This window comes from Chaetura pelagica, unplaced genomic scaffold (assembly GCF_000747805.2).
Source record: "Chaetura pelagica isolate M959 unplaced genomic scaffold, ChaPel_1.0 scaffold344, whole genome shotgun sequence".
NCBI lineage: Eukaryota > Metazoa > Chordata > Aves > Apodiformes > Apodidae > Chaetura > Chaetura pelagica.
The window spans coordinates 10,965,740-10,981,616 of record NW_009953098.1 but is presented as its reverse complement, the minus strand read 5'-3'; positions in this window follow the sequence as shown (position 1 = coordinate 10,981,616).

Genomic DNA, 15,877 nt, shown 5'->3' with positions numbered 1-15,877 from the left:
GTTTCAACTAAGTACACATTTCCCAACAACTAAGAATTGTGATTAATGTAATTATTTACATTAATAAAAATAAAAATTTATGAAAACCACTGTTTTTTTCCCAAGTTATAAAGTGCATGTGATCCAGCTCCTTCAGCTCCAAATAAGGCAACTCATCTGCTATCAGAGTTCTTTAGGAACCAAATAGGATGACATGATGACCAGAACATGATGCTGAATGCTGTTTGCAGATTGTGTTGGTTATATTCTAGCTCATCTGTCTATTCTCACTCACAAATATTTCTTTATAGTTTCTACAGTATTTGTCTAGTTGTTTCTCTCTGAAATTAATGAAAATTTTACCAAATGTTTTTCACTCATTTCTACCAAATGTAACAGAAGCAGCCAAAACCTGGAACTGTTTATGTGTTTTAGACAATTTATTCTAAGGAAATTTTATTTCTATATGTGCATGTTTCTGCAGCCACCTCTCACATATTAGTTCACAGATCAATATAACAAGAACATCTACAGTCTTAAATACACTAGATTCCTGAAGGTTTAGTGAAAATTAGAAGGTAGGTAGAGAGATCCTATTAGTCATGTAGGTTACAGGAAATTTGTATCTAGGTTTATTATCTAATACATAATTATTATCTAATACAGAAAATCTGTCTTACTCAGCTAGGCTTGCGTGGCACCAGAGAATCTACATAGGGGAGTGTTTCTATGAACCAACAGTGCTCCAAGTTCTGCAGGGCTATGCTACATCACTGCACAAAAGCTCTATTTAAAACTTGTTAGAGATAAAAAAAGTTTTCTCACAAGGCAGCAACCCATATGAAAGCAGGTTTCCTGGGGGTCCATAATGTGTAGAACAACCTGTCATTTAGTTCTGTTTGGCTTACATAACGCAATTTCTATCTAAAGCAATCAAAGCATGCATTAGAGTCATTATTAGTTCTGTTGCTTTCCTTGTAGTTGATTTTCAAATGTCAGAATGATATCTTTTGTTCCATAATAAATTAATTGTATTTGAATCTTCTGTCATTGGCAAATAGATTTCATTGTTTAAATATAAATATTAAGATGGTGATTTATTTGAATTCTTGAATGCTGATTGCATAATAATTGTGTCTTCTTGTGAATAAATGAATTATTTTCTCATTACACTAATCTCATTTGCCTTAAAGCCTGACTGAAAATCAGACTGATTTATTTACATATGCAGGTGAATATGTAATCCGCAGTGATCTGTTTTTAGTAGAAACACTCTTTTCAAATGTCTCCTGTATCTTTTTAATATTGGTAATGCTGGTTAGAGCATTTCTAATGCAGCTGCAGGAAGTAATGTGTTTGGGTTTTTTTTCAAACCAAAAGCTCACACGTTATTCTACTGTAATTCTGTAGTAATTAATTCTAAAGTGTTAATATTTTATATTTAAAAAAAAAATATGAATTAGGCAAGGACTAGAAGTTTGGCCTATACTTATACTACATATTGTGTAAAGCAGAAGTTTTTGCCTATCCAAGAGATTTTTAAATAATCTATAATTTTTTGCTGATGTTGTTTGTTGCATCCAAGTCATAGAATGAGTTGTGTGAATCTTTCATCAATTTCACATACAGAATCTTGTCACGAGAAACAGAAGAGATACTTTATGTGCAAAGTAAATAAAAAATGTTAATATTAGCCTAATCCAAGTCTTAACACTCTAAAATTATAATTAGTTGAGTTTTGATGATGCAAGTTGTTCAAATTATATACAGTTAAAATTAATATAAACTTTCCAGTATATACCACTTTACCTCTAGCTCCTAAGGTCAACAGCTTCACTTGTAGAGTGAGCACAATGTATAGAAAATCGTTATCATCCTGTGACCTTTGCTGGGAGAACATGCTGTTAATTATTTCTTCCTTGTTACTGTAGTTTCTGCACAGAGTAATTTTAATATACTTACTAATATGCTCTATATCTTGTTATTTCTCCATTGGTATGGAATTCTGTCACATCCAAATTTACTACATATGGTTTGCTTCACATATATTGGGCACTTGCTTTTTTCCTCTTCCTTATTCCTAAAACTGGTTTTGTCCTGTTGTGTTTTTTTGGTGATCATTAATTAATCCCTGTAATATCCTGTTATTGCACTTTTAAGGCTACTGCTGCCATCCCATGCATGCTTTCTTGTTTGTGGCATTTTGTCCTGGATAGTTCAGTCTGCAAAGAGTAATGATATAGCCAAATATTTATATCAGAGATATATAAATATATATATATTTATGTGACAAGAAGCATCAAACCATACAATAATAAAGCTAAGCAAAAGCTAAAGCCAAATAGGCAAAAGTCAGGTTTTTCACAGTTGTTTTTCTCAGATAGTCTTGCTAAAATAAGATTCCTTGTAGGCCCAGACAAACAAAAAAAACCTGTCAAGTCCCAAGGTCTGAGTTGTTAGCTTAACACAGGGTTAGTGGCACTACCACATTCACTGGGCTAGAGGGCTGTACTGGCAAGATTTAATCCAGAAATTTAAAGTGACTCTTGTAAGCTTCACATGCGTATTTCATTTTTTCCTCTTTTTTTCATCTGGATAAAGATGTTCTGAATATAAACTACTGGCTAACTACTTATTTAGTATTTTTAAGTTTTGACCACAGAAATGAATGCCCTTTTTCCCCCATATCAGTAAACATATTATGATTATTTTATTACTGAATATCAGCAACGTTGATCATGTAATTTGCTATTTTATGCTGTTCTGCCTCTGAAAAAAATGTATGAGAAGTGGAAATGCATTTATTATTCATGTTTATACTTGATTATATGAAGTGAAATCTACAACATTTAACATACTTTTGAGGTCAAAAGAAATCTTACAGTAGTTTGCCTGCTGGAAGGTATATTTCAAGCTTGATATCCCTGGTATCAGTAGAATATTTGAAAAGAGAAGGACATACGTTGGCATGGCAACACTACTTAACTCACATTTGTCAAGGCCTCCGTAATTACTCAGCAGAAGACATAGGTCACAGGAAGAATGTTATCAGAAGCAAAATTGTTCCATCTCTTTCTCAACTTCCAGGCCAAAGGTTTCTAAATAAATTAAGAAGTGCAGTTTGACTAGGGGAACACATTCTCTATTGCCTTGGCCTCAGCAAAATCTCGTATCAGTGCAAGTCTGTTCTCATGTATTCTGTATGTGAATCATAAATGATTGTTTATTGAAAGTATTTTTCTCTTGTTTACATGATAAAATGTCTGGGTATGAAAGAGTGGATTGTTTACTTATTTGAAGTGTTGCTCTTCAGTGCATGTTTCGGAAATCACTACTCAATATCTGAGATCAACATCATCTAACAGCAGATATTAGAATACAAACTAGTGTGACAAACAATGCTTTTTTAGGAGTACAGTGTCCTGTGCTGTATTTATAAAGCAAACTTGAAGGACTAGTTGTTAATTTGGGGGCTGAATGGATTTGATGTGGTAAACCTAGAAAGCTAGGAGAAAATGGTTGCTGCTGAATTGCAAGGTTTGTGTGAGATTGCAGTTTAAAAAATCTTAAAATCATGTGCTGAGGTCTCCCATCATCACTATGACATCCTAATATTGTTTTTGTCAGCACATACTTTTGAGTTTTTTGATCAAAGTTGGAATTACCTGTTACTTCTAAAGACTGTTCTTTGCATGTAAAGGCGGAAAATTTTCTTTCGCAGATGCCATACTTTGAAATAGAAGAATTTAATGGTTGATAATAAGCTTTCTGCATCTCCAAATTCAGTTAACTTGCTTGTAAAGATGGAGCAGTAATGCTTCTCAGCTTAAAAAGTGGAAATTTCATAACCAATTGTCTAAAGAATGGCCACAGAGCCAGACATTTATTGGTATTTCTCCTCCTTTTCTTGACACTTAAAATATTTTGTATGTCTAGTTAACAAACACAGACTTGAAAACAAAGCTTATCTACTGATTGTGTATCTCTGTGCCACAAGGCAAATACTGGTTACTTGGCTTCTAAGGGGTGCTGTGAACATCTATTGGTAAAAGATTCTACTTCTTTATTTTGGCTGTTTGCTCTACCTTCTAGTGCTGCAGCCCTCTCAGTTCTCACATCGAGACAGATTGAGCTACATCTCTTTTATCAAAATCTGATTCCAAATGGATTCAAAATTATATTCTTTAGCTGGTGTTTCCTAACCATATTAAAACCTCAGTTTTTGTTTTGTTAAAAGGAAGGATATTGCTGCCTGTGCTGGATAATAATTTAGGAAATTATTTTGTAGCCTGCTTAAATTTTAGATGAAGATTACATTTAATGTATTATTTTTTTCTTTACCTTCCTAAGGTTGTGCACACACTGTTGTAAAATTTCCTATATAGAATTTCACATGTGTGTTATGACATCCACTATTTCTGATAAATGGCTTGTAAATGAAAAGGCATTAGGGATTTTAATTGTATTTAAGCTTTATTTCTGTTCTCTTCTTAGATTTATAATATGCTGCTTCTATCGATCCATACCATTAATGCACAGATATGCTAAATTTATTTTCTGAGATTGATTGTGCTGTGTGTGGTTTGTTGACTTTAACCTGACCGTGCATAAAGAGATGAGTCTTTGAGAAGAAGGAACCACTATTTGGAACAAAACAAAGGTCTTTTCAAGGAAAAAGTCCTAGAGAATCTTTATCCTATATTATAGATTTTACATATAAGTTTGAGTTACTCATAAAGATAAAGCCCAGAGGGAAAATTGTGCTTTGCTTTACAGGAATGGAAATTGTCAGTTGGTATAAATAGGCCTAACTCCTTCAGTTTTGATGGACTTGCACCACTTCATAGTGTCAATGTGTATAGTTGCTGCTTGGGGGAAAGAATATCACTTTTGTCAGCAGCCTTTCAGTTAAATTATCCAGTAATTTATCTGAGTATTATTCTCAAAATAAAAATGTAGAAATGTTCTTGTAGGAGCAGAGAAACAGAATAACAAGGGTGTCTGAGTTCACACCTTGCTGAGGATGCTAATTGAAACTGAAAAATCAAAACAATTTAAAAAGAAGCAAAAGCAATTAGCAAAAGAATATAACACTATAGTGAAGTTTACCACTTGGAAATGATCTTATGTGTTTCCCAGAAATCTTTATAAATTAAATGGTATCAGAAGTGTTTCTTTTGTGATTGACTCATAAAGTTATCTCTTAGTGTTCAATGGTAATATTTCACTTTAATGAATTTGTTTAAAATAAGGTAGCTCAGGTTTTAACCTTCTATGTTCTGTGGTCAGCTCCATGTGTTACAAATACAGTCTGTGAAATCTGCAAGTCATGACTACAGGCTGTAGGCAGCTTGCTGAAAACAGTGCTGTAATACCTTGTGTAATTCTTCATGTACACCATTGTATAAGGGACAGTAGCTTTGAACACCACAATTTTTTTTCATTGAGACTCCTTTGTCAGCTCCCACTTGAACTCACACTTCATTCTAGCTGCATACAAAGCAAAGAAGACCTTGAAAAGTTAATGAGACAAATGGGAGAAAAAAATACCCACCACAGTGTGTTGAGAAAAAAAACAACTGTTATCTTAAAACTATCAGCACAAAAGCAATAACACCAACCATCTAGTGCATTGTACTGCTGTGTATTGTCTTGAGATTCTCAGTCAATTCTGGGACAAACCTAGGCTTCTGGTTGTTTGGGTTTTATTGCTCTCTTTTTTGTTCCTAAAATGTTTTGTTGTTTTGTGTATTTATGGCTTGGTGCCTTTTTGGTTGTCATCATTAACAAGACTTGTGGCTTATTGCTATTAATATAAAAATTTCATTTTCACAGTGGGATAAATTAAACTCAAAGAGATTCAGGACCAAGGCTGAAGAATGTTCCATATTGAGAGATCACAGTTATCCCATAAGAACATGGGTGTCCTGTAACATTAAGGATCTAGCTGAAGTTTGGCTGGACTGTTTTCAGTGGCTACACATGCCTCTATTTTTGTGTAAAATACAATGAATTAGTTCCTGCTAGAAGTGCCTTTTTATGAAAGACATAATCACTAATAGCTAACTAGAATTTTCTTGTCTTATTCTTCTGGAGGATGAAACTCTTATTTGAGAAGAGCAAGGCACCTGTAGGTTTCATTTTACTTTTATGTTATTAGGGGAAAAAGAGTACTTCCTCTATTAGTGTTAAAAACTTAAAGTTGCATTAACTAAAGTGAACTACATTGACTTAAAGCAGTTGAGGATCCCCTTAATTTCTTCCTTATTTCTGATGCAGTCCAATTTTTAGGTAGGAATATAACACAGTCTTCCTGGCTCAAGTGTCCCACTGAGTTCTACATAGTTTGTAGTTGAAATTCCCCAAAGAAGAGAATGAGAATACAGTGTTTAGACTGTACCTTGAGATTTCAGGGATCCAAGTCTTGGTAGCAAAGAATTAAATAGATGGTTCATAGGGTACAGAGCTTATATTTATCTTATATATATATATATATATCTATATATCTTATATATATATATAAAAAATGTATTTATTTTTTTTGTCTAAATGTATCTTATATTTGCACTATGTCAGTGAGAGGAGGAGAGTGGGCTCTCTTGGGAGGTGGAAAGTAAAGGTCTGGATCTTTTTCAGTAAGGCAGAGCTCAAATTAGGCCTTTGAGTCTTTAAAACTCTCTCTAATCCCCATATCTACACTGCTACTACCATGAGTTTCTCTTGTCTTGTCTTGAATCTGTGTCCTATTAGCTTATTTCTCCAAAGCTTTTCTCCTGTCTTAAAGAGACTTAGAATTCTGCAGTCATACAGGTGCCCAGGGTCAGGATATGAGACTCATCCTGTCCTTAAGTCTGATCCAATGGGTAGGTCTACAAATTATCATTGCCCTATAATGTATATATTTCAGCCAGTGTTCAGAACTCCACACATTTTTTCCTTTTTTCCAGTCAGTGGGAATTTCTCCAGACTGCCAAGACTTTCATATATAATGGACAGAGGCTTTACAACTTCGTTGGCCAGTTCCTTCAGGATTTGTGGGTGAATCCTGTCAGGGTTGAGAGGTGGGCTTGTGCAAACTGCATGAAGTTGAACAAGGCCACGTGCAAGGTCCTGCACCTGGTTCAGGGCAATCCCAAACGCAAACAGGGCTGGGTGGAGAATGGGTCAAAAACAGTCTGGAGAAGAAGGACTTAGGTGCGATAGTGGATGAGAAGCACAACATACAGTGTGCACTTGAAGCCTAGAAAGACAACTGTGTCCTGGGCTGCATCAAAAGAAGTATGGCCAGCAGGTCAAGGGAGGTGATTCTCCCACTTTACCTGGCTCTTGTGAGACTGCACCAGGAGTACTGTGTCCAGTTCTGGAGCCCCCGACATAAGAAGGACATGGAGCTCATGGACAAAGTCCAGAGAAGAGCCACAAAGCTAATTAGAGGGTTGGAGCACCTCTTCTCTGGAGAGATGCTGAGAGTTGGGGCTCTTCAGCCTGGAGAAGAGAAGACTTCAGGGAGACCTTGTGGTGGCCTTCCAGTGCCTGAAGGGGGCCTGCAGAAAAGCTGGGGAGTGACTTTTCAGCAGAGAGGATAGTTAGAGGACAAGAGGTAATGGATCAAAACTGGAAGAGGGTTAGATATTAGGAGGGGATTCTTTAGTGTGAGGATGGTGAGACACTGGAACAAGTTGCCAGGGAGGTTGTCACTGTGCCATCCCTGAAAGTGTTCATGGCCAGATTGGAAGTGGCTTGGAACAACCTGGTGTCCCTGCTCATGCAGGAGAGTTGGAACTAGATGATATTTGATGTCCCTTCCAACACAAACCATTCTGTGATTCTGATCATGATTTTTTAAAATGAAATTATTTCAAGCTAGAATAGGTACAAAGAAGAGCTACTAGTGTGCTTAGAAGATGGGATGTAATATAGGAGAGAAATATAGAAAAAACTTGTTTTACCGGCTCTAGTCAAATGGAAGCTGACATAAGTATGAAGATATGGAGTTATCAAGGGCTGGGGTTTTAAAACACTTTTTAAATGAAGTCAGGCCCCTGATAGGACTCCTATAAAGTAGACATTATGAAATTTTATCCTAAGAAATTGACTGGCATAAAGTAATCATCAATTACATCCTGATATCCCATGAATTTCTAGTAGAGTCTCTCAGTGTCTCTTCTCTAAGGTCTCTAGGTTTCTAACATTCTTTGACCTTCTGCACCATCAAAGTCCATGAGAGTTAGTGGTATAATGAAACTGTTTGTTCCAAAACCTAATTAACTGACAAATAAATCTTGTAATGCTGAAAAGCATTATTCTTGCTTCTAGGCCAAGTTTAATTTATGTTATTTTGGAAAGAGAGAGTAGAATGTGTTCCAGAACCTTCCTCACAAGCTGCTAATCTTTGCTTACATTTGCTCACCATTCTAAATTAATTGAACCTTTGGAATCTCACTGTATTTAAGATTTAACAATTTCTGTTGGTCTCCGAATTTTTAATATATTAGTAGTTAAATGCTCATTAAGGATGCTAATTGCTGTGTTTTATGAGAAATTAATGTCACTCTTTCATTTTTGATACTAGAATTTAATTTTATCTTCTGACATTTTATAAAAGAAACTCATTTTGCTTTAAATACTGGTAACAGGTTTTAGTTGTTTGGTTTTGGTTTGGTGTTGTGTTGGGTTTTTTTTCAGAAATGTATTTTCCCAACTCTTTTTATATTTATGAAGTAAATGAGTGGGCCAGGAAAGGAAAAAAAAGATATGGTATTAAAAGCACTTATCCACTAAGCCAGTGTGCTTTTCATATCTTTCATTTGACCTTGAAATTTAATTACAAAATGTGCCTGCAATAATTGAGGATGCAAAGTTTTTCTAAGATATTTTTGTGTTCACATCCCAGTTTCTCCTACATACCAGAAAAGCTTCAAGTGTTTTAAACATTGTGTTTTGTTTTTGATATATGGATGAAATTGCTATAATATATTTGCTCTTTAAAAAATTCTACTGTTCCCCTTATACCTGTTCTTACTATTCTCACAATAGCACTAGTAAACAACAGTGCAGTGTGGGATATCTGTGATATTTCGTATCATAATTGCACTCCCACACATGTAATTTTAGGGTGTGCAAAACTTGTTTTCTTTATTATTTCTTACAAATCAAGACTGTAATCGGTTTTGTATGAGAGACAAAAGACATAATCTTGCTTATTATACTATGTGTTGAATTTATCCAGTGATTTGTATTAATCTCAAAAAAGTAATTTAATACAAAGGTAGAATTCAACCTTGATGTTGTTATTGAATATATATATACCTATGTTAAGTGGAATGTGAATATTCTGGCAGAGAAGGAAATAGGAACCCTCTTTGTGTACAGAGTGTATTTGGGGTTAGCATTTCAAATTGATACACAAAACCACCCAGTAAGAAACTGCTCATCCTGGGAATTCCTATGATCTCTTTTCAAGGATGGAGTTATTTATAGTCATAAATGCAGTAATTCATACATGTTATTATGTATGTCACGCATAGGAAGCAAGAAAAAAGATGATATCACTCCTTCACAAAGAATGTGAGTCACAGAAATATGAAGATCTGGATTGTTAATGCCAAATTTCTATTGAAGTCATTGAGAATTAGTTATCCATATATGTTCAGCATCTGGACCAAAGTTAATTGCTGAGCAAAGAAAGGAAATCTGTTGAGTATCCAAAGCATCTCTTCTTTTCAAGCTCATTGTGTATTATATCTATATCTAAATATAGATTTATGGGTCTAGCTTTTACAGACACCAATCTGTAGTTGGGCAGCTCTTCAGAAAATCAGCTTTCTTGTCATTGTATTGATCATTCTCCTGCCCATGTTTGTTTCTTGCTCTGTACTTGTTTCACTGCTCCCTAGTCTGTCATTACAGCTGATATAATTTGATACTTTCTTAATCAGACCTCAAACCAAATTTCTTGTGTTCAGTTTTTATTTCTACCTACAAAGTTTTTGTAAAACTTTGTATTTTAATTTACTGACAGAAAAAAAAAAATAATAAAAAAATTCTATAACAATGTTTCATTTTGTTGACTGATCTGGAATCAGATGGAGTTACATGGGACACAGGAAGGGAGGAATTACAGCTATGCTCACCAAAAATGACAAATGCAAATCCCTCTGTTACCTTGAATTAAAAAGTGCTCCCCTAAAGGGTAATTTGAACAGTGGCTACATTACAGTGTCAAGTACAAGGCCTTTAATGGAGAGAAATGGCCTCAACTAATCTACTTGTCAGTAAGGAGGAGAAGTAGAAAACTATATATGAGTTAGAAGCTGAAAGATTTTGCCCTTCTCCAAAAGAATAAAATAATACAGTTCTGAATAATGATTTCTATTCCAGTTTTCAATTAGAAATCCAATTTGTTCTTATGAGTTCCCTACTCCATTTCTTACTACTCTCTCAAATCTTCTGGGTGACACTGTGAGATAAAGCAGAATTTACAAGATAGAAATAAGTCACATTTTCTGAAAGCTAGACTGAAAAATGTCCATAAAGATGCATGTAAATTGTATTGCTTTTATTAATAAATACCAAGGAGATCCACATAGGATCATTAAGTTTTATGCTTGGAGGTGTGTTGAACGCAGATGCCAAAGCCATTCTTTTCATCATTAGTGTTACCTGTTGTAGGAGCTGAAACATGGAGTTTTTAAGCTTTCCAAATACAATATTGTGTTGCTATTACGTTAACACTGGCAGGGGAAACAGAATAGGCAGGAAAAACACAAACCTGTTAAAAAAAGTGGTTTATATAATTTGGAACCACTCACAGTATGATGTATTATACAAGTACTACTTAATATTTTACATCTATGTTTAAATTGGGATTTGTCTGCTGTGCAAACAATGTTGTGTGTTCATCAGGTCCTAGGGTGGTAGTGGTGAAATCAGGTGGGTCATTATTTAGGTTATGAAAATCTTTGCCAATTAGCAATTACATAGTTTAACTTCCATGAAGAAGAAATCTTGTCAGCAGACAGATATGAAAAATTTATCATCTTATTTTGAAATATTAAAAAAAACCAACACAAAACAGTAGAAGAGGAGTCCAGTTTTCCATCTTTCTTATTCTGTGAGTTCTACATGGGCAATCTGTGATAAAGTGGATAAGTCTATATATGCCAACAATTAAAAAAGTAGAAAAGTACAAAACTTAGGGACTGGTGTCATAATGTATTTGGATCAGAAACATTTATTGTCTTGTATGAAAATGAAAGCATTTATAGGGAATATTCTAGTGGAATTGTATGTTTTACAAAACCTTTGGAGAAGAGGGAGGCTGATCCTTTGTTTCCAAGGCATTGTGAACCTCCAGCTGGCTTTAGTGAGAGTTTGCTTGATTTCAATATACACTTGCAGTTATAAGAGACTGTAGCCAAATGAACAGAAACAATTTAAAGCTTTATTTATATGTGTCCAAATTTATTGATGGACCTTTTACAGTAGTATCATGCTCACAGGGACTCTGGGTAATCAGTTATCCAGGCATGTCCCAAGCCAAAGTTGACATTTTGAAACTTTTGGAGGGGGGAAGAAAAAAATAATAATAAAAAAATATATAGTTTACATGTATTTATTTCCCTCTATGCATTGCCCATAGAAACGGTTTTCATATTAATGTTAAGGAATTGTCACAGGAGGATATTCCACTTGATGTAAACCAGCATTCAATAATACACTTATTTATACTTACAGAGTACATAGTATCTTCTATATAGCTGAAATTGCAGATTGTTATTGTTCAGGAGGATATCATCTGAAAAACTGAGGTGAATATTGGGATATTGATGAGAACCTACCATGTTCTTATTTGAAACATGTTTTGTCTCATAGCACAGTCTATGCTCACTCTTGATGGCCTAATAGTGACTTGAAAGAAGAATGTCACTTACAGAATCAGCACTGCCAATGTTCTTGAACAATAAGTGAAAAAGCTTAGGAGGGAATTCCTGGATAATGCAGGATATGTCTGAAAGGCCACGTGCAGACAGTTGCAAACAAGACTTGTCTGCAAAGAAATGATTTAGGGCCTTAGCAAAAGGATATTGATTTATTTTTTTTTTTCCTCTTGATATAAGAATACCTGTTTTTTTTCTCATTTATTCAAAACTGATAAACAAGCAATCCTTAACAACAAAAAGGAACACAACAACCACCATGTACTTATATTTTAATCAGTGTGAATATGAAGTCTTTCTCCAGACTACAGACGAGGATCCAGAAGCTTGTGCCTTTAATCCTCTAAGCACTGGGGCAAACACTAGGCTGACCACTACTTACCTTTTAGGAGGGCTTGCCAGCTCCTGCCAACCCTTCTTTTGGCTTTCCAACTATTTGCTCTGTTCTTTGCATGCTGAGATGAGCCAGTAGGGTCTCACAGAGGGGGCACAAACATAACATGAGTAAAAAGGCTTCATTTATGAAACGATCTTTTTCAACACAGGAGCTTCGGTTAAGTTCAAGGTGCTTAGATAAAACACTGCATTCTGTGTCACTTTACTCATCAGTGCCATTTGGTAATTGCCAGAAGGCTTTGCATTGTATCTCCATGTATTTAACATGCTTTGGAGACAATTCCTGATAGTGCCTCTTCTCCCCCTTATGAGTTGTACCATTTGTCTTATTTTCTTCACATGGGTGGAAGTTCTCCTCCTAACATCCATAATAAAGGCTTCATTTGCAGTGACATCCACATTGCTCCTTGCTCAGTAATATCCACTGTGCTTAGTTTTATCCCTAATGTAAATTATTAGACTTTAGATACTGGAAATGTTAACATGTTGTTGCTGTAGGCTAAGTGTAATTCTTTTAATCTTGATGGTAATTTCCTGGTTAAATGTTTTAAATAAATACATTTAAATAAATAACTTTGTACAAGTAACAGTAATTAATCATCACTTTAGGAGCACATTCAGATACTCAGTTATTTCTGAATATGTTTTTTAATTTTTGTGTTTGCAGCCTAATTTGGCAAAGTAGAATATGCCTTGTTTGTAATCAGCATGTTCTAGTTCTATTAGTGTCACTGAATATAGTGAAAAGTAATGTAGATTTTCTCAATGTTAATCTACAGGCACTGAGAGATGACATGGGCTATTTACTGTGTTCTCTTGCTTCAGAATGTTTTAAAAGACAAAAATTTCAGAAATTCAGCTTTTATGCCAGTGCCTTTCATCTGTTAATAATAAAGATACACTGGTTAGATATTGCTGAGATATTATGTATGTTTTTTTGTAATGCAATTGTAGTACAAATGTTTTTATCTGTCTAGGGCATTGCTGAAACAAAGAGTTTGTTTCAGTTAATGCCAGTATTCACAGAAACTTGTTTTGATGATTCCTTGCAAACTTCATTAGCTTAAGTCAAAGAAAATCAAATGGGTTTTAAGCAAAGACCCAGCTACTGTAGATGTTTGTGAGTTTTGGGATTAATAAGCTTCTACATGATCAGCAGAAAATCAAAGGAAAGAATATAAGTTTTAATGTATTTGTGGCCTTGGCGTAGTGGACATCATGAAGGGTAAAGTGAGTTACTGTTTAAGAGAGCTTAGAAGAGGGGATTTATTTTATCTTGTATTCTTTGGTGTTAATGCAAATCTACTGTGATTGTTTTTCCTGGTTTGAGTACGATTGAACCCTTCATGTTTTTAAGGTTGACTTGCAAAATGAGAAGTGTTTCATGTTATGAAAGATTTCCTATACTGAAGTGTTTTCTTTATACTTGTTTGACATTTGTAAGAAAAAAAATGAAATAGAAACAAACCCTAAGATTTCCATGGAAACTTTATGGGTATTTGCTGCTTTATATTCCAACTCTGGGTGCATGCAAACCTCTCTGAGGCTGGAGCTGTTTTGTAAGCTGTGTATTCACACCACAGCCTCAGTCATGTGTTCTACTGGCAGTTCTGGTTTTGTGAAGTAATTTGGGCTGCATTTTTCCTCATTTTCAGCTCTCCCTTATGAATCCTGGTAGAATCCAGGTTGCTACAAATGAGTTAAATGGAGACATGATAAAAATAATTTCATTTTATGGAACTGTTGCCTAGATATGGAATGACTCAACAGTTTAAGCAATTTTTTTCACATAATAAAGTGCTAGATTTCACTGAATGACACCACAGCCCCCCTTCCCACCCCCACCCCCCTTCTTCCTAGTGGAAGAATTAAACATATACATTGCCTATGTTTATAGATTGTGCATGGTGTTTTGCTATTTGCTCTAGTTTAATTTTATTTCTTTTTAATCTTTGTATCCTATTTTTCTGGCTTCTGTTTTAGCCTTGTTCTTTGTAACTGTAATTCAAATTTTGAGTATCCTTCCTAATAATGTCTTAGAAAATCCCTTCACTTAGTAATGTCAATGAAAATTCTTTAAATGTTAGTTTAAAAAAAACCATTTTTTTCAGTCACTTCTATAGAGACTACAGTTTCCTTGGCTTCATATCTATTTTACAAATATACACATATAAAACACTTGCAGTTTTCAATGCAGCTATTGTTCTCTTTGCCTCCCTTTCTGCTACATAGTAAGTCTGAAATAGTGAGCCTTCCTGTTTGGGACCTTTTATATTTGAGAATAATTCTGCAGTCCAACTGAAACATCACACATTGCCAGAAGAATTACAAAATAAGAAATACTTAGAGTGAGAAATAGAACAGTGGAGCTTTCAGGAAGTGTGCAGTACAACTAGAGAAGGCTTGCACGGCATTTCATTCTGAGCAGTGGATGTCTTCCAGAAGGGAATGCTGGCTTCAAGAACTGTTTTGCAGTTTTCAGTTAAAAAATGGGAAGTAAATCAATCGTTCTTTTAACAACATTTTTCCACTGTTGTGTACTCCATAAAAATGACTGGAAGATACATATTCTTACCTAGGGTACCAAGAGATAGAGAGGCCAGTGAAAAACTTAGTAAAAACTGGTGATCAATGACTGGGACAGCTAGAAGGGAGAGGGTTAATGGATGGCTCAAACAATCCTGTGGCACTGCTGTCACATAGGGACTGACTCCTTACAGGATGCACGTGGAAGTCCTAGAGTTAACAGAATTTACCAAGCAAAAAAAAATCTGTCCAGAATGAAACTAATGTAGGCTGTAACAACAGCAACAAGAAGCCCATTTAAAGAAAAGATGGCACTGTTTTAATTCCACAGTAGAATTACGGTTCTGAACATGTATGGTTGCAAACTCATTAGCTGTGAACATTCTAACATTCTTGAGGTATATTGTAAGGGTTTTGTCTCTTGCTGTCAGCCCTTAGTCATCCTGGCTTGCCCATACTCTGCTAGGTAGCCAGCTTTACTAGACTTCCCAAGCTCTTCCCTACAGCTACTAGATGTGATCCCCTGTCCCTTCTCATGGCCAGCAGTAATAAGCAGTGTCTGAGGAAAAAAGGGTTTATCAAGAGTCTAAATGTGTCAAATGTTGCATAAATGTTGTTTAACCAAAACAGTAAGTTGACTAATAGGATAGAAAATTGAAATGAGCTTTTGGTGATATCTCGCGAGACATACAGAATCTCTAAAGAGACGACAAGCTAGAGCTTTAAAAATTAAATTAAACCAGATTTGTAAAGGGAGGTAATGTATATTATTTGATAATCTGATGCAAATGAAAAAAGAAACAAGCTTCTGGGAGGAGATGTCGTTTTTTGTGGCTCAATTTTCTGTTTTATAGAACGGATATTTATAATTATAATATGAGTTTCTATCAGAAGTTATATTTCACTTTTCTTAAAAATCCCAAAGACAGTTCTCTTTCTATTTACCAAGGTTTGGTTATAAATTTTAAGATAAATATCTAAAATGAAAATAATAAATTGTATGTCAAGTCTACTTTTAGAATTTCTTTCTTACATTG